Here is a 19741-nt window from a genome sequence, read left to right as displayed (position 1 = left end):
AGGACGAAAGTTAGTATTAGTGACATTAGGGACCTATAGCGAGATCGAGAGATGCTATTTGTTAAGAGTGGACCGAGAGGACCTCTTTATTTCCTTACGTGTGTTTGATTGGACCAACTTAGTTTGTCGCCTTAGAAGCTATAATGACCCGACCATCCTAGTACCCTTCTTTTATCTATTTGTTTCGCTAATTTAGTTTATTATCTTTGTTCACTTTAGCTGTCGACCAATTCAAATCAACCCCCATAATAGTTACCTCAGACTGAACATAAATCAATTAAAGTTTACAACTGCCTCCTTGTGGTTCGACCCTGTTACCACTAGCCTAGGTTAGTCTTAATAGGTTCCCTGAGAGAAAAGGGAAGTTTGATGCGTGTCATTTATATGATGTTTTACATCTCCTTTTACACGCATTTCAGAGCTCATTTATGTAGTTTATGCTACTATTTGCCCCGTTCTGTCTACTTTCGTATTTTTATGTAATATTGCAGATTTATGCGGAAATGAGTATAAATCAAGTCAAATCCGTCCCCGAGTAAGCTGCATTGCAAATGACGTAAAGGAATTGCTTAAGGAACGAGCTTGGTGCGCGATCCAAGGCCCAAAAGACAAGTCCACGTATTTTAAGAAGTCAAGTAGCAGCTCATCCAGTCGATCGACTACCACCTTCAGTCGATCGACCAAAGCTCGGGATCCAGAAGCCACTGTTTGCTGAGGAGCAGTCGATCGACCAGATTTTTATTCCAGACGTGAATTTAGAGACCGTTAATCTTGAAGCCCGTGAAGTTTAGGTTTAGGAAATAATTGTTACGCTTATTTGCTATATAACGTAACACAACTTTCAGTTTGAGGTATCGAATTACATCTGAGTTTTACCTGGTTTCACATTCAATTTAGTTTATCAATAATTAGGGTTCGGAGACATTGTGAGCATCGGAATTTTGTTCTTGTTCTTAATCGTTCCTCTGCAATTTCGGTATTTCCTTGTTCTTAATTCAGTTCATCTTTATTGCATTCGTAGAGATAGATTTGCTAGTTAGTTTCCCGAAAGCCGTAATTATCATCTTATGCAATTTCTTTATACCGTTAATTCAAGCATGAATTCCTTAGTCTTAATCTTTAATGTTGTTATAGTTTTCATCATCGCCATGAGTAGCTAAATAGTTCGTGCTAGGATGTAGGCGAGTTGTAGCATAGGCGGCATTAGATTTTACACGGACTGAACCCGCGTGTTGGTCGATCGACTGACAGAGTTGGTCGATCGACTGACCTTGTAAGGTTATCCTTCGTTTTAATTGTTTTTAATCTTGTATCTAACGAATCGAATGCATGCGACCAGTTAGATACCTATTTTGTGACTGACCCTTTAGATAGAAAGATAGGGAAAGTTATTTGACCATCAATTAATTCGACTAACCTGTGCTAAGATCGAAAGATAGGTATAGTTTAGACCGTTAGTCACTTTTCAGGACGAAAGTTAGTATTAGTGACATTAGGGACCTATAGCGAGATCGAGAGATGCTATTTGTTAAGAGTGGACCGAGAGGACCTCTTTACTTCCCGCCTTACCTGTGTTTGATTCAGACCAACTTAGTTTGCTGCCGCCGAAGCTATAATGACCCGACCATCCTAGTACCCTTCTTTTATCTGTTTGTTTCATTAATTTAGTTTATTATCTTTGTTCACTTTAGCTGTCGACCAATTCAAATCAACCCCCATAATAGTTACCTCAGACTGAACATAAATCAATTAAAGTTTACAACTGCCTCCTTGTGGTTCGACCCTGTTACCACTAGCCTAGGTTAGTCTTAATAGGAGATTATAAATTTTATCTTTGGTACTCACAGCGACGGGTATCAAATTTTGGCGCCGTTGCCGGGGAGGCAATAGTCCTAATTTTAGTTGTTTTTATTTTTAGTCTTTCTTAGTTTAAGGGACATCCGTTCCTTAAACTTTTCTCATATTCTTTTTGTAGTTTCTTCTTATGCGCAGGTCACAGGGTGGAGAATTAGTACCGTTGAACCCTGAGCTTGAGAGATCCTTGCGCGAGTTGAGACGATCACAAAGGGTATTACCGACAGAGGAAGAGCTGAGTACTCTGTCAAGCTATTACGAGAACGAACTATTCGAAGAAGACCCACAGTCTTCACCCGTTTCCACTTCTTCAGCCGAGACAGTTACTTCTCCGGAAATTCCAGTCATGGCCGAGGAAGCAAGTATAGCTAGTTACTCTGAGCCGACAGCCGATAACTTATACAAGGGGTTCGAATTACCAGGAGATGCCAGGAAATTCGAACCAAAGCCTGCCTACATTACCATGGTCGAGAGAAATCAGTTTGGGGGAGCTGCGAATGAAGATGCAGCCAAACATATGGAGACCTTTATTGACTACTGCTGTTCCATACCCCCACCAACTGGCGTGACCCAGGACCAGATCAAGGAGACTATGTTCATCTTCTCCCTTCGCGATGCTGCAAGAGAATGGTATAGAGATCTGGACCGAGCCGTTCACAGGATCACTGATTGGAATACATTGGCGTTAGCGTTCTACAAGAAGTACTTTTCTGCTTCAAGGACGATCGCTATTAGAGCTCAAATCACGGGCTTTAAACAAGGGCCAGATGAGAATTTCCATGAAGCATGGGTCCGATACAAGAAGTTGGTGCGAACCATACCGCACCATGGGTTCGAAAAGTGGAGTCTGTGCAATCATTTCTACAATGGGCTGTACGACGATCAGAGGGCCATTTTGGATGCTGCAGCCAATGGAAGATTCGCTGAAAATTTGGGAGCAACCAAGGGGTGGAAGATCATTGATGATCTAGCTACCCACAAGGCCGAGTATGGGAATTCGAGAGGAAACCAGAGGAGAGCTGCTGAATCTTCCTCTGTAGCTGCACTTGAGGCTCTTACTGCGAGATTTGACAAGTATGAGCTAGGAGGAGTTTCTAAAGGTGGGATATACCACGTCAATGCTGTGACGGACGGTCCCTTCGTCTGTGAAAGGTGTGGAGTTGAGGGCCATGTCTCGAAGAACTGCCCTAGCCCCTTCGAATCTTGTGCTGCCTTTCAACACTATAGGCAGACTAACACCTACTACGAGCCACCGCATCCAAACTTGAGTTGGAGAAGCCAGAATGTTTTGAATCCAACTCAACCTCCGCCGCAGCAGCAACCATATGTGCCTCCTCATCAAAAGCAGCAGCAATATCAAAAGCCTCCTTATGTGCCGCAGCAACAACAAGCACAAAATTCTGAATTTTCTGAGCTTAAGAATCTGTTGTTGAAGGAGTCCCAAGCAAGAGAGGCCGGGATGAAGCTACTAGAGAGCCAAATTGCTCATCTGGCTAGTAAAAATAACACCCGAGCTCCCGGACACTTACCCACTCAACCCGAACAAAAGGAGACCCTAAATGCCATCACTTTGAGGAGCGGGTCTACCCTTGATGGTCCTGCCATGGTTGAGGATGCTGTTGGAAAAGATGAGCCGGAAACGAGTAAAGAGAAAGCTTCAACGAACAATTCAAAGAAAAAGACGTCTGCCAGGAATTTCAGTCGATCGACTGATATACCTAGTCGATCGACTGAATTACGGGTTACAGGAGCTTCTGGAACTGTGCAAACCAGTCGATCGACTGAGGAGGGTGGTCGATCGACCAATACCACTGCTGATGTTGAAGAATCTCGTCCTTTAATGCCAAATAATCTACGAGACCATTTGTTTCGGGGTACCACAGTCCCGAAGATTTTAGGGGCAGACCCGAGTGCTAATGGGTCAGTCCCGGCTCCGAAGTTCGATCCAATGACGGTCAATGGTTCTCATTTGAGACGGTCTGAGGAGGGGTTTAGCTTCAACAAAGAGAAGGTGACGGACTTTCAGCCAAAGTCCAAGGATACCGGCACACGCGACTTATAAGAGAGGGCTAAGGTGCTCCTTACAGCCCCATATCCGGAGAGGCTCGTGCCGACCAAAGAACAGGTATCTTTCAGTAAGTTTGAGAAAGTTATCCGTAGTCTGAATGTGCAAGTCCCCTTCCTTGAGTTAGTTAACCAAGTACCCGCTTACACTAAATTTATGAAACAACTGTTGTCCAAAAAGCGGTCACTTGAAACAGTGCACACTGTCGCACTCACCAAGGAGTCTTGTTCTTATCTGTCTCACACTGCGCCCCATAAGTTAGAGGACCCGGGCAGCTTTTCTGTCCCTTGCAAAATAGGTACCTTCTCAATTGAGAAGGCATTGTGTGACCTAGGGGCCAGTATAAGTGTCATGCCCTTGAGTTTAGCTAGGAAACTCAAGTTGACCCAGTTCGCTATCACAGACATGACAGTTTAGATGGCTGACCGATCTGCGGTCGAGCCTATAGGAGTCCTAGAGGACATACCCGTCCAGATAGGGAAGTTTTTCTTCCCCGTTGACTTTGTTGTCCTTGACATGCCTGAGGATGCCCATATACCGATCATCTTAGGTAGGCCGTTTCTGCACACTGCTGGTGCAGTTATTGACGTCGGTTTAGGAACCTTGACTTTCAAGGTTGGGAAACATTCTATCGTTTTTGCCCAACCTGCTAAAAAGAAGGACGCCATGTGGCCTGTTACTTGTAATACGGTCTCTGAAAAAAGATCGTACTTTGTGCTCCCTGAATTGCCTGTCCCTATTACTACTGCTGTATTAACCCCTCCGCCCCAGATTGGGAGCAAAAAGGAGGAAGAATTTGTTGTTTCAGATATTGCAGGAGCTGGTTTGGGGAAGGAAGAGCCGTTGGATGCTCCAGCCGCGACAGAGCAAATTGTTTCGAGAGGCGGTCTTGGTTACCTAAGCTATGGGACCGATGAGGAAGTGGAAGATGAGCCAGTCAAGGTGAGATGGTCTGATCTGGATTCCGATGATTCCGAGGAAGTCCTTGATTGGGGAGATGGCCAAGTTGATCAGCTGAGTTCTCCGACTGTCGAAGCTAGGAAGGGTGCAGCTGATAACATGAGCACCGTTGAGGCTACCTCTAGTAGCCAGAAGCCGACGAAGTGGGCCATACCGTGGTCCTTCTTGATCAACTATTAGTTGATCAAGTTCGTTATAAACTTCTTTTTATTTGCTTTCGAACTATTTTCTATTGCTTTTGTGTGCGCGAAAACTTCGCTTTTATTTTACTTGCTTAGAATTTTTAAGTACTTTAGACTTTTCCATGGGTTTTGCGCAATTTTGGGCGCGTATTATTGTGCATTTGCAGGTATTTAGAGCTTGTTAGCTCGAGTCATTGAGCAATTACGAAGAAATAAGACACTGCAGCAGTGTTTTCAGTCGATCGACTGAATTGCAGGTTTACAGGAGCTACTGTTCATGTCCACCTGGTCGATCGACTGGGTTAAGTGGTCGATCGACCACCGCTGCTGCTATATGCGTTCACGACCTCTCCCCTGCTGTGTTTGGTCGATATGCGGACCTAAGGGAGTTTTCTACTCCACTTTATTTTCCGTCGAATTGTCTATTTCTTCTATTGCCTCATTTGTGCACAATTTTTACCGTCCCAAAATTGTTTTCTTCGGTCTTATGCGTGGTGTTTTCTGTCTTTCAGGCACTCTTGTTGGTAGCACTGCTAGCTACTGAAACCTCCTAACTCACGCTGGTTTGGGGAGGTTTCCTTTGCTGCGCTTAAAGTCTTGTAAGTTCCCAAGTCTTTACTTTATGTCATTATGTTTTTATTTCCCTTTTCTCGCAAATTCCCATTTCCTTTTGCTTTCATTACATGATTTTGCACAATGGGGACATTGTGCGATTTGGTTTGGGGAAGGGTTTTGCGTCGCACTTCATTCATTTGCTTGCATTCACGTTTACATTTCAGTTTGCATTGTTTTTTCTTCATTTTATATATATCCCAAAAATCCAAAAAAAAATTGAAAAATTTCAAAAATTTCATAAAATGCACGTTTATTTTAGCATATAGATTGAGTCGGAACGGTAGTATTTCAAGGATGATATTGCTCTTTGCATCTGTTTTGCCTAAGCCTTGCTTGATTAACATGTTATTAGTAGAATAGTAAGTGCATAGTCTACGAGTTTTCGTTAATTATTTGCTGGACTTGAGACTTGACTTTGAAAATTGGCAAGCTACATCATATTTCTGAGTTATTAGAGCCTATAACTGGTGACATTCATGACCGGTTTATCTAGGAATGTGAGTAGTACTCCTTATGAGACATGTTTCCTTAATTTGCATGAATATGAATTTGATCTACTTAATACCTGTATGCATTCGGTTTGTGGTTAGTTGACACATGTGGTAGAGGTTTCCTTTTCTCATATTGCCCATAAGCTTCACACTGCCAAAAATATCCTTTTTTGTCCTATTTACTACATCCTACATTTAGCCTGTCCTTTGTCAAGCTAGTAGTCTGTGTTTTTGGGATTGTTACTCATTTTTGGTGGCATATGCTCTGTTGAGATAATGGTTGGGAAATGAAATGAAAAGGAAAGGAAGAAAGAAACAAAAAAAAAAAAGAAAAAAAATGATTCGAAAAAAGAAAAAAGTTCTGTACTGTTCAGTTGGGTCGATCGACTGCCCCTTTTGGTCGATCGACTGAGGTTCGAGAAAAGAAGTCAATTCGCATAAATTAATCCTTATCTTCTGGCGATTTTTGCTCCCATGTTTCATTTATATTCTATGGGGAGTTTTATTGATTTAATAATTTGGAGATTGTGAGTTTTGTGCTTGCTATAGCACCGTTTTATTTGTTTATGAGAAAGAAGTTGGATGTTGCCACGTGGTTCCGTTTTGGTACTAGCTTGATCATCTGTACCTCCACTTTACCATAAAATGTTTTGCCTCTTCTTACCCATACCTCACATATCCACATATATACCTCGGCATGTGTCATTGGTCATTTGTTTGGTTGGAATGCATATGTACGGTCATAGAGGTCATTTTCATATTTTATTGCTGGCATGTTCTCATAGGTCGTAGTTAGGTGAGTGTCACTACAAAATGAATTCTTTCTATCTTTACATTATTCACCTGTGCTTAATTGAGTGATTTGAGCGACCCGCGAGAGTCCAATTTGATAAGTCTCTATAGTCAAAGGTGCAACAGTTTTTGACGACTTTATAATTCGTTTGCATGATTCACATTACTAATTGATTGTTGATTGTGCATTAAATCGGTTTAGGCTTTACAGTTGTCAATTCGCTCTGAGATTGAACTCGTTCCATTAGGTCATTAGATCGAGTCTAGTTCTTGCTTGGGGACAAGCAAGGGTTTGGTTTGGGGAAGTTTGATGCGTGTCATTTATATGATGTTTTACATCTCCTTTTACACGCATTTCAGAGCTCATTTATGTAATTTATGCTACTATTTGCCCCGTTCTGTCTACTTTCGTATTTTTATGTAATATTGCAGATTTATGCGGAAATGAGTAGAAATCAAGTCAAATCCGTCCTCGAGTAAGCTGCATTGCAAATGACGTAAAGGAATTGCTTAAGGAACGAGCTTGGTGCGCGATCCAAGGCCCAAAAGACAAGTCCACGTATTTTAAGAAGTCAAGTAGCAGCTCATCCAGTCGATCGACTACCACCTTCAGTCGATCGACCAAAGCTCGGATCGAAGCCACTTTGCTTTCTTTGAGGAGCGATCGATCGACAGAATTATCGATCGATCGACGATTTTTATTCAGGCGTGAATTTAGAGACCGTTAATCTTGAAGCCCGTGAAGTTTAGGTTTAGGAAATAATTGTTACGCTTATTTGCTATATAACGTAACACAACTTTCAGTTTTAGGTATCGAATTACATCTGAGTTTTACCTGGTTTCATATTCAATTTAGTTTATCAATAATTAGGGTTCGGAGACATTGTGAGCATCAGAATTTTTTTCTCGTTCTTAATCGTTCCTCTGCAATTTCGGTATTTCCTTGTTCTTAATTCAGTTCATCTTTATTGCATTCGTAGAGATAGATTTGCTAGTTAGTTTCCCGAAAGCCAAGGAATTGCTTAAGGAACGAGCTTGGTGCGCGATCCAAGGCCCAAAAGACAAGTCCACGTATTTTAAGAAGTCAAGTAGCAGCTCATCCAGTCGATCGACTACCACCTTCAGTCGATCGACCAAAGCTCGGGTTCCAGAAGCCACTGTTTGCTGAGGAGCAGTCGATCGACCAGAATTATCAATCGATCGACCAGATTTTTATTCCAGACGTGAATTTAGAGACCGTTAATCTTGAAGCCCGTGAAGTTTAGGTTTAGGAAATAATTGTTACGCTTATTTGCTATATAACGTAACACAACTTTCAGTTTTAGGTATCGAATTACATCTGAGTTTTACCTGGTTTCACATTCAATTTAGTTTATCAATAATTAAGGTTCGGAGACATTGTGAGCATCGGAATTTTGTTCTCGTTCTTAATCGTTCCTCTGCAATTTCGGTATTTCCTTGTTCTTAATTCAGTTCATCTTTATTGCATTCGTAGAGATAGATTTGCTAGTTAGTTTCCCGAAAGCCGTAATTATCATCTTATGCAATTTCTTTATACCGTTAATTCAAGCATGAATTCCTTAGTCTTAATCTTTAATGTTGTTATAGTTTTCATCATCGCCATGAGTAGCTAAATAGTTCGTGCTAGGATGTAGGCGAGTTGTAGCATAGGCGGCATTAGATTTTACACGGACTGAACCCGCGTGTTGGTCGATCGACTGACAGAGTTGGTCGATCGACTGACCTTGTAAGGTTATCCTTCGTTTTAATTGTTTTTAATCTTGTATCTAACGAATTGAATGCATGCGACCAGTTAGATACCTATTTTGTGACTGACCCTTTAGATCGAAAGATAGGGAAAGTTATTTGACCATCAATTAATTCGACTAACCTGTGCTAAGATCGAAAGATAGGTATAGTTTAGACCGTTAGTCACTTTTCAGGACGAAAGTTAGTATTAGTGACATTAGGGACCTATAGCGAGATCGAGAGATGCTATTTGTTAAGAGTGGACCGAGAGGACCTCTTTATTTCCCGCCTTACCTGTGTTTGATTCAGACCAACTTAGTTTGCTGCCGCCGAAGCTATAATGACCCGACCATCCTAGTACCCTTCTTTTATCTGTTTGTTTTGTTAATTTAGTTTATTATCTTTGTTCACTTTAGCTGTCGACCAATTCAAATCAACCCCCATAATAGTTACCTCAGACTGAACATAAATCAATTAAAGTTTACAACTGCCTCCTTGTGGTTCGACCCTGTTACCACTAGCCTAGGTTAGTCTTAATAGGAGATTATAAATTTTATCTTTGGTACTCACAGCGACAGGTATCACTATGCAAATGATTCTACTAATAACATGTCAATTAGCAAGGCTTAGGCAAAAACAGGTGCAAATGCAATGTCATCATTGAAATACTGCCGTTCCGACTCGACCTATATTCTAAAATTAAACGTGCATTGTTTGAAATTTTTGAAATTTTATTATCAATTTTTTTGAATTTTGTATATATAAGAGAAATGAAATAAACAATGCAAAACTGAAATGTAAACGTGAATGCAAGCAAATGAAATGCAACGCAAAACCCTTCCCCAAACCAAATCGCACAATGTCCCCATTGTGCAAAATCATGTATAAAGAAGCAAAAGGGAAACGGGAATTTGCGAAAAATGAATAAACAAACATGACATGAAATGGAACTCGGGAGCTCACAAGACTTTAAGCGCAGCAAGGAAAACCTCCCCAAACCAGCGTTAGCTAGGAGGTTTCAGTAGCCAGCAGTGCTACCAATAAGTACCTGAAAAGACAAACAAATACCACGCATAAAATCGAGAAAACAATTATGAGGCGGTAATTATGTGCAAAATTACGAAAATGGAAGAAATCAGAAATGAGTCGGAAAATAAAGGGGAGGGAAGACTCCCTCAATTCCGCAAAACGATCAAACACAGCAGGGGAGTGATCGAAAATGGATACAACAGCGAACTTGGTCGATCGACCACATCACCCAGTCGATCGACTAAGGTGAAAGGATCAATAGCTCCTGGAAACTGCAGACCAGTCGATCGACCATAGAAGGCAGTCGATCGATTGGAATAACTGCTGTAACTTCAGATTTCTTCGAATTAGCTCAATTACTTGAGCTAATGAGGTCTAAAAACCTGCAAATGCACAAAATAACGCGCCCAAAATTGCGCAAAATCCAAAGTATAGTATAAGGCTTTAGAATCCTAAGCAAACCAAATAAAATGCGCACACAAAAGCAATAAAAATAAAGAGTCTAAAAGCAATAAAAATTGTTTGTAAAGCACGTGATCAACTAATAGTTGATCAAGAATGGCCACGGAATGGCCCACTTGGTCGGCTTCTGGCTACTAGAGGTTGCCTCAATAGTGCTCATCTTCTCGGCTGCACTTTTTTCAACTTCAGCATCCACAGGACTCAACGGATCATCCTGGATATCGTCCCACTCAACGACCTCTTCTGGCTCATCAAAGTCCAAGTCGGACTCCCTTACTTTGACTGGCTCATCCTCAAGCTCCTCATCCGTGCCATAGCTAAGACATCCTAGGCTGCCTCTTGAGACGATTGGCTCCTTTGCAGCTGGAGCAACCAGCGGCTCTTCCTTCCCCAAACCAGCTCCTGCAATATGTAAAACAGACGAATCTTCCTCCAATTTGCTCCCAATATGGGGCGGAGGTGTCACAACAGGAATAGGAATAGAGACAGGCATATCAGGTAGCACAAAGTATGATTTCTTTTCAGAAACCGTATTACAAGTGACAGGCCACATAGGGTCTTTCTTCTTAGCCGTCTGGGCAAAGACAATAGAATGCTTTCCCACTTTAAAGGTCAAAGTTCCAGAACCTACATCGATAACTGCACCAGCAGTGTGCATAAATGGTCTACCTAGTATGATAGGTATGTGGGCATCCTCAGGCATGTCTAGTACAACGAAGTCAACAGGGAAGAAAAACTTTCCTATTTGCACAGGAATGTCCTCTAAGACTCCTATTGGCTGGACCGCAGAACGATCAGCCATCTGTACCGTCATATCGGTGACTGCAAACCTAGTCAATTTCAACTTCCTAGCTAGACTCAAGGGCATGACGCTAATGCTGGCTCCTAGGTCACATAGTGCCTTCTCAATTGAGAAGGTACCAATATTGCAAGGAACGGAGAAGCTACCTGGGTCAGCTAATTTATGTGGTGCAGTGTGAGTCAAATAGAAGCATGACTCCTCAGTGAGTGCGACAGTATGCACAATTTCAAGTGGCCTCTTTTTAGACAGTAATTGCTTCATAAATTTCATGTAAGCAGGCACTTGATTTACTAATTCTAGGAAAGGTACTTGTACGTTTAAGCTACGAACAACATTTTCAAATTTATTGAAAGATAACTGTTCCTTCGTCGGCACCAGTCTCTCTGGATAAGGGGCTGTAAGAAGTAACTTTGCCCTCTCCTCTAAATCTCGCATGCCGGCATCCATGGACTTAGGCTGAAAGTCCACCACTTTCTCCTTGTTGAAGCTTGAACCCTCCTCAGACCGTCTCAAAAATGACCCATTAACCGTTGTCGGATCATATTTCGGAACCGGGACTGACCCATCAGCACTCGGGTCTTACCCCAATATTTTCGGAGTTGTCGTACCCCGAAACAAGTGGTCCCTCAAATTATTGGGCATTGGAGGACGAAATTGCTCACCCTCAGCAGCGGTTCCAATCGATCGACCAGGTTGGTCAGTCGATCGACTGGCTTCAATAGTACCAGAAGCTCCTGTAACTCGCGGACTGGTCGATCGACTGGGTATATCAGTCGATCAACTGATATACCTGGTAGACGCCTTTTTCTTGCTATTACTTATTACAGCTTTGTTCTTGCTTGGTTCCGCCTAAACTTTTTCAGGGATATCCTCAACCATAGCAGGCCCCTCCAGGACGGTCCCACTCCTCAAGGTAATGGCATTAAGGGTCTTTTTTTGATCAGTTTGAGTCGGTAAGTGTCCCGGAGCTCGAGTTGTATTCTTGCTAGCCAATTGAGCAATTTGGCTCTCTAGCATCTTCATCCCGGCCTCTCTAGCTTGAGACTCTTTCAGCAACAAATTCTTTAACTCAGCAAGATCGGAATTTTGGGACTGCTGCTCCGGCACATAAGGAGGTTTTTGGTATGGCTGCTTATGTGGAGGCACATAAGGCTGCTGCTGCTGCTGCTGTGGAGGTGGAGTTGGGTTTAGGACATTCTGGCTACTCCACCTCAAGTTCGGATGGACATTCGGCTCATAATAAGTGTTGGTCTGCCTATAATGTTGAAAGGCAGCACAAGACTCGAAGGGACTAGGACAATTTTCTGAAACATGTCCCTCAGCTCCACATCTTCTACAGACAAAAGGACCGTCTGAAACAGCATTCACATGATACATCCCTCCTTTTGAAGCTCCTCCCAACTCATATTTGTCAAACCTCGCCGTGATAGCCTCTAATGCAGCTACAGAAGGGGATTCAGCACTCCTCCTCTGATTGCCTCTGGAATTCCCATATTCAGCCTTATGGGTGGCCAAATCATCAATGATCTTCCACCCCTTAGTCTCTCCCATATTCTCCTGGAATCTGCCACTAGCTGCAGCATCCAGGATAGCTCTCTGATTGTCGTACAACCCATTATAAAACTGATTGCATAGACTCCACTTCTCGAACCCATGGTGCGGAATGGTTCGCACCAGCTTCTTAAATCGGACCCATGCTTCATGAAAGTTCTCATCGGGCTCCTGTTTAAAGCTCGTGATCTGAGCTCTAATGGCATTGGTCTTCGAGGCAGAAAAATATTTCTTATAGAATGCCAAGGCCAAAGAATTCCAATCGGTGATCCCATGAGCAGCTCGATCCAGGTCTCTATACCACTCCCTCGCAGCATCACGAAGAGAGAATATAAACATGGTCTCCTTCACCTGGTCTGGGGTCACACCGGCTGGTGGGGACATGGAACATCAATAATCAATGAATATTTCCATGTGCTTGGCTGCATCTTCATTTGCAGCTCCCTCGAATTGGTTTCTCTCAACCAAGTTAATATAGGAAGGCTTTGGCTCGAATTTCCTTGCCTCCCCTGGTAATGCAAATCCCTTGTAGAGATTTTCAGCTGTTGGCTCTGAGTGACTGGCTATACTTGCTTCTTCAGCCATGACTGGAAGATCTGGAGATGTGACGGTCTCAGCTGATGAAGTAGAAACTGGAGATGAAGGTGGATCCTCCTCAAATAGAGCGTTCTCGTAGTAACTAGACAGAGTACTCAGCTCTTCCTCTGTCGGCAATACCCTAGATGATCGCCTCAACTCGCGCAAAGATTTCTCAATCTCAGGATTGAACGGTAGTAGTTCACCACCCTGTGACCTGCGCATAAGAAGAAACTACAAGAAGAGTATAAGAAGAGTATAAGGAACGGAAGTCCCTTAAACTAACGAAAGACTAAAATTAAAAACAACTAATAATTTTAAACTATTGCCTCCCCGGAAACGGCGCCAAAATTTGATACCCGTCGTTGTGAGCACCAAAAATAATATTTATAATCCAACTACAACTATAGACAGTGGTAGCAGGGTCGAACCACAGGGAGGCGAATGTAATTAATAATTGTCTATTTCTAGTCTTGAGGTAACAGAACGTGGGGGTTGATTGATTTGAGTGATCTTATAGCTAAGGCAATAAAAGTAAATATAAACTAAACAGTAGATGAAATAAAGAATTAAAAGGGTGCTAAGATGATCGGTTCACTGTAGTTTCGGCGGCAGCATACTAAGTAGGTCTAAATCAAACACATGAGGCGGGAAAACAAGAGGTCCTCTCGGTCCACTCTTAACAGATAGCATCTTTCGATCTCGCTATAGGTTCCTAATATCACTAATACCGACTCTCGTCCTGAGAAGTGACTAATAATCTAAACTTTACCTATATTTCGATCTCAGCTTTGTTTAGTCATTTTAATTGGTGATCTAGCAACTGTCCCTATCTCTCGATCTAATGGGTCAGTCATATCCTAAACATTCAACTAGACGTGTGCACTCGATTCGTCGAATATAGAATTAAATCAATTAAAACGAAGGTAACACCTCACGTGGTCAGTCGATCGACCAGGTATGGCAGTCGATCGACTGACACGCGATTTCAGTCCAAATTAATTCTACGCCGCCTAATCTACAGTTCCCCTACATCTTAGCACAAGCTATTTAGCTACTCATACTGAAAATAAAGGCAACAATAAAATTGGCTAAATAAACTACAGAATTCATGATTAATACGGCGAAAGAAACAATTAACATAAGACAGTGATTCGGCTTGGGGAAACTGATCTAGCAATTCTACAACTATGAATGAAAGCAAAATAACTGAACAAAACTAGAGAGTACCGTGTGAATTGCGAAGGAAAAGAACAAAGCCGAATATGGAAGTGAATTGTATTCAATACCGAAACAATCCTTGAACCCTAATTAATGATAAACTAAAACTGATGAAAACGGAGTTGAAAACTGAATGTAAAACTTGATAATTTTCTGAATGTGAGCAGGTTACGTTATATAGGAGTATAACGTAACATTATTCCTAAACCTAATATCGCTTTGGGCTTTGGATTTCTCGTTCTATATGTTAAATCTGCGTATCAGCTTGTAACTTGGTCGATCGACCACTGGGACCGGTCGATCGACTGAGTGGCACTGAACAGTGGCTTCTGTAAGTCGTGGGATGGTCGATCGACCATAGGTATCGGTCGATCGACTGCTTAAGCTGGTACTTGACTTCTATATTCTCGTGGATTTGTCTTTTGGGCCTTGAAATGCGCACCAAGCTCGTTCCTTGAGTAAATACTTCACGTCAAATGCAATGCAAGATACTCGGGGACGGATTTAGCTTGATTTCCGCTGAATTCTTCACATTTCTGCAATAATGTACAAAAACACGAAAGTAGCCGGAAATGGGGAGAATAGTAGAATAAACTACATAAATGAGCTCTGAAATGCGTGTAATATAGGGTGTAAAACATCATATAAAAGACACGCATCAATAATACTAAAAAAAAGTCATAGACAGTTGAACGCAAGAACAATCACTTATATACAAAGTATAGCATCTAAGGACCTTAAGAGATTAAAGGTTCTGACAAGGAGCAAGCTTAGGCAAATACTTAAGTCACAAGAATTTCTTCCCCCTCTTGACATCATCGAAAAGACGAGAAAAGATATAAAACAACTAGAATGATATAGATCGAGACACGTATTAATCATGCAAAGAAAGATTATAAAATGAGAAAGTAATCTACATAATCATGCCAAAATAGAAAATAAGTGTACTACAAACCAAACTAGTCTAATTGCCAATTGGGCCGAATAATAACAAGTTATTTAAGCCAACTGGGCCGAATAAAAAGCAAGCCAAAATGGGCCGAATTAGACAATTATTCAAAATATAAAGTCTAACAAAAGAAAAGGCAAGGAAAAGAGGAGGACGGGTTTAAGGATTGTCACGTTTCACGACATTGGGGTTGACATAACCGGGACGGGTCCTAAACTCAAGAGAGTCAAGACGATCAAAGCATGAACGGACATGGTTAGCTTGTGCCGTGAGACACCGCTCAAAATTAAGCACCTTCAACGACAAGGCTTGAGTAGCCTCGTACACAACCCGCATATCCTCATGCATAGCCTTCCCTTCCTTCCACAAAGCCCCACCTTGACTAGCTAAGTTAGCCAACGAACTAGAATGACGAACACACTCCTTGGCCGCCCTAGCCGCATCCTTAGCCATGGCATCAACCCGTGCTTCTAGCCCATGCAAATAAGACAAGACTTCACCAAGATCCGAACCCTTCGAACCCGAAGCCTCATTCTTGTCTTTTCCCAAACCCGAGACCAACTCCGCAACCATCTTATTTTGTGCATCCATTTTTTCACAAATACTTGCCATACACAATTCCAATTTTTGTTCAACAATCGAGACCACATCCGACTATTTCTCCTCCACATTCTCTTTTGCCAAAAACACCAAATCGGGTCCAATTGCACCCATTTTCATCAATTTAAGATGAGTGTCACACATCTCATCTTTCACCTTGACACCATAGCTAGAAATCCCAATCACCCCTTTATGTTCCAAAAGCCGAGAGACCCACATACCATAAGGCAAATCCAAAGTAGTATAAAACTTTTCCTCAGTGACACATATACTTGTTTGAACGATTTTATGAAACACAAGACGAGGAAGACTAACTTTTGATCCTTCAAGCCACTTAGACAACAACACCATCTCATAACTAGACAACTTATCACAACCACCCCTTCTCGGAACAACCGTGTTCCAAATGAAATTAAGAAAGAATTTCAATTTTGGGGTAAATGGCCCCGCAAGCATGTTACTTGACCCCGTAGCATCAACATCAAACGACTTCTTAATTTTAAGCTTTTCTTCCTCCGTCACATCTCCCTATTCCGCACTCGGATTTATTTCGATCCCATCATCAGGGACCGAAAACAGAGTACAAAAGTCGGCAAGGGAGATTTTGACTTCGGTATCATTCACCACCGCATGCAACACATTATTTTTGACAGAGACGGAAGAATAAAACTGGATTACCTCAATAGGATAAACCGGACCAACAAAGGAACAAACTTTCTTCCATTCTTGAAAATTCAAGAAATCCTTAAAAATTGCAAAGCTTCAATTTTTCCATACCACTTTTCGGAATAGAGACGACCACCATGAATACCGTACCTCATAACAAAGTTGACACGAGTTCTTTCATCCGCGGTGAGTCAAAGCTTATCAAGCCCCATTGATGTTGCATTCGGCATGTATTCCCGAAACATTGTCCTTTGATGACCTTCTTGGGTAGCTACAACCTCGGTTTCTTCCACCGAATCTTCAAACCCTACGGCCTTCTTTTTCCCTTTATTTAACTTCCGTCTTTTCCCTTCTAAGTTAGGATCAACCCGGTTATGATCGGGGTTAGTTGGTTTTTTGTTTGATGAAGGTGAGGGAGTTTTGATAGGGACATAGGTTTTGTTGCATGAAGGTTTGGAGGACCCGGTCTGAGTTGTGGATCGAGTTGATGGCGAGTGAAAACGGGTTGAGGGAGGCGTCATGATGATTAAAGTATTTTGGAGGTTGAGTGTGTAGAAAAGTATAAAGGGAGGTCTTTGGGGTTTTGTGTGTGTGATGGTGACGGTAGGGGGGAGTATTTATGGGAGCATGGAATCAATTATGGTAAAAGTGGTTTAAGGGAAATAGGAAAGTGGAGGTGGCGTGTGGAGAGGAAGTTAGGTAAGTTTTTGATTTTTTTTAAAAAGATATTTACCATAGTATAAACAAGTGGTTAGGGTTAATTGTCTAAAAGATATGACAAGATATGTTAAGATATGGTAAGAGATAATTTTGTGGGAATTTCGGTTTTGGCAAGAAATTGGAACAATTGGCTACGACTTTTGGTTCATAATAAACTTAAAATTTATATGACTAGAAAATGGAATATTCTCATAATATAATATAAATTTGACACAATTAAACTTGCAACAAAAAATACGGACACAGTCATACAATCTCGTCAAATCTAGTCAGTCATATAGAGAATAAAATATTTGTGACAAGTTTAGTTGCCACCAATTAAACCAATTTCCAACCGTAAAATCTACAAACGTTCTCTAGCCAATGCTTTGGTAAAAATGTCAGCCCATTGTTTTTCTGTACTACAAAATTCCAGTCTTATGTTGCCCTTATCTACATGATCCCGTAGAAAATGGTGTCTAATGTCTATATGCTTAGTTCGTGAGTGCTGTGCAGGATTTTTAGATATAATTATAGCACTTGTGTTGTCACATAAAATAGGTATACACCCTACATTAACACCGTAATCACATAGTTGTTGCTTAAGCCATAAAAGCTGAGAACATACCAGTCCAGCAGCAATGTACTCGAGTTCAGCAGTAGATAATGCAACGGAATTTTGCTTCTTTGACCCCCACGTGATGATACACGGTCCAACAAACGTGGCTATGCCGGAAGTACTTTTTCTGTCAAGTGAACATCCTGCATAATCTGCATCTGAATACCCTATGAGATCGAAATTACACTCAAGAGGATACCACAGATATAATTTAGATATGCCAATCAAATACTTCAAGATTCTCTTAACTGCGATCATATGCGATTCTTTAGGGCACGATTGAAATCGAGCACATACGCATACACTAAACATAATATCCGGATGACTTGCAGTTAAATAAAGGAGTGAGCCAATCATACCTCGATAAGTCGTCTCATCGACAGACTTACCGTTCTCATCCAAGGTCAACTTCTTCTCAGTGCCCATGGGAGTTGGCTTAGAGTTAGAATTTTCCATACCGAATTTCTTGATTAGCTCCTTAATGTATTTTTGTTGGTGTATCATAATCCCTTCAGGAGTTTGTTGGATTTGGAGTCCAAGGAAGAACTTGAGTTCTCCCATAATGCTCATCTCGAATTCTGAGGTCATTAAATCTGAAAAATACTTGCATAACTGATTATTAGTTGAACCAAAAATAATATCGTCAACGTATATTTGTACAACTAATAAATCAGAAACCTCAGTTTTCAGGAATAGGATTTTTATCGACAGATCCTCTTTTAAAACCACTTTCAAGAAGATATTTTGACAATCTGTCGTACCACGATCTCGGAGCTTGTTTCAAACCATATAGAGCTTTATCTAATTTGAAAACATGGTTTTGAAACTTGCTATCGAGAAATCCTGGGGTTGTTCAACAAAAACCTCCTCATTCAAATAACCGTTAAGAAAAGCTGTTTTAACGTCCATTTGAAAAAGTTAATTCCTTTATGAGCAGCAAATGCTATTAATAATCTAATAGCCTCAAGTCTGGCTACAAGAGCGAAGGTCTCATCGTAGTCAATTCCTTCTTGTTGATTATACCCTTGTACAACCAATCTAGCTTTGTTTCGTACAATAACTCCTGTATCGTCCAGCTTGTTCCTAAACACCATCTCGTACCGATAACCGTTCGGTCTTTAGGTCTTGGAACCAAATGCCACACTTTGTTTCGTTCGAACTGTTGAAGCTCTTCTTGCATAACAACGATCCAATCTGGTTCGTCAAGTGCTTCTTTGATATTTGTTGGCTCAATAGTTGACAGAAAGGAGTAGAAAGAACAAAAGTTGTTAAGTCTTCTCCGAGTTCGAACGCCTTCATTCAATCTTCCTAGGATGGTTTCCATTGGATGGGAATCCTTATATTTCCATTTCTTAGAAACAGGAGGCACATCTTCATCTGAACTAGTCTCACCTTCTTCGAATGATTGGGGTTCAAGTCTTGTTCCCCCTGAATCCAAGTCTGGGGTTATAACATAATCAGTTATAACTTTGGACTTAGTTCGTTGAGTAGGAGTTGAAGTTATAGCTTCATCAGTTATAACTTTATCCTCCAATTGCTTGGATTGAGAAGAGGTATTAGTATCATCAACTAAACTCTCAGTACTCTTTCCTTTATCATTCGAAGGGCTTCCTTGTTCATCATTTGTGTCCTCAATTTCTTTATCTTCCTCATCCAATTCTGGAAGTTCATCCCTGGATAATCGGAAATCGGGTTCGTTCAAATCTTCTTCCTCATCCTGTTCAGCTTTGTCAAACATATTATTCTCATAAAAAACGACATGAACACTTTCTTCGATGCATAAGGTTCTTTTATTGAAAACCTTATATGCTTTACTATGATTAGAATAACCGACAAACACCGCTTCGTCACTTCTGGGA

General features: G+C 41.3%; 1 non-coding gene across 1 annotated transcript; it reads left to right on the top strand.

Moving 5' to 3' along the window:
* The first annotated feature begins 12649 nt into the window (after nucleotides 1-12649).
* On the top strand, nucleotides 12650-12756 carry LOC141616036 (small nucleolar RNA R71). The gene has a single exon (XR_012530414.1). It is a non-coding gene; the product is annotated as a small nucleolar RNA R71 (small nucleolar RNA).
* Nucleotides 12757-19741: the final 6985 nt, after the last annotated feature.

This window comes from Silene latifolia, chromosome 11, assembly GCF_048544455.1.
Source record: "Silene latifolia isolate original U9 population chromosome 11, ASM4854445v1, whole genome shotgun sequence".
NCBI classification, from domain to species: Eukaryota; Viridiplantae; Streptophyta; class Magnoliopsida; order Caryophyllales; family Caryophyllaceae; genus Silene; species Silene latifolia.
The sequence above is the reverse complement of the archived record's forward strand: the minus strand, read 5'-3'. Positions and strand labels throughout refer to the sequence as shown.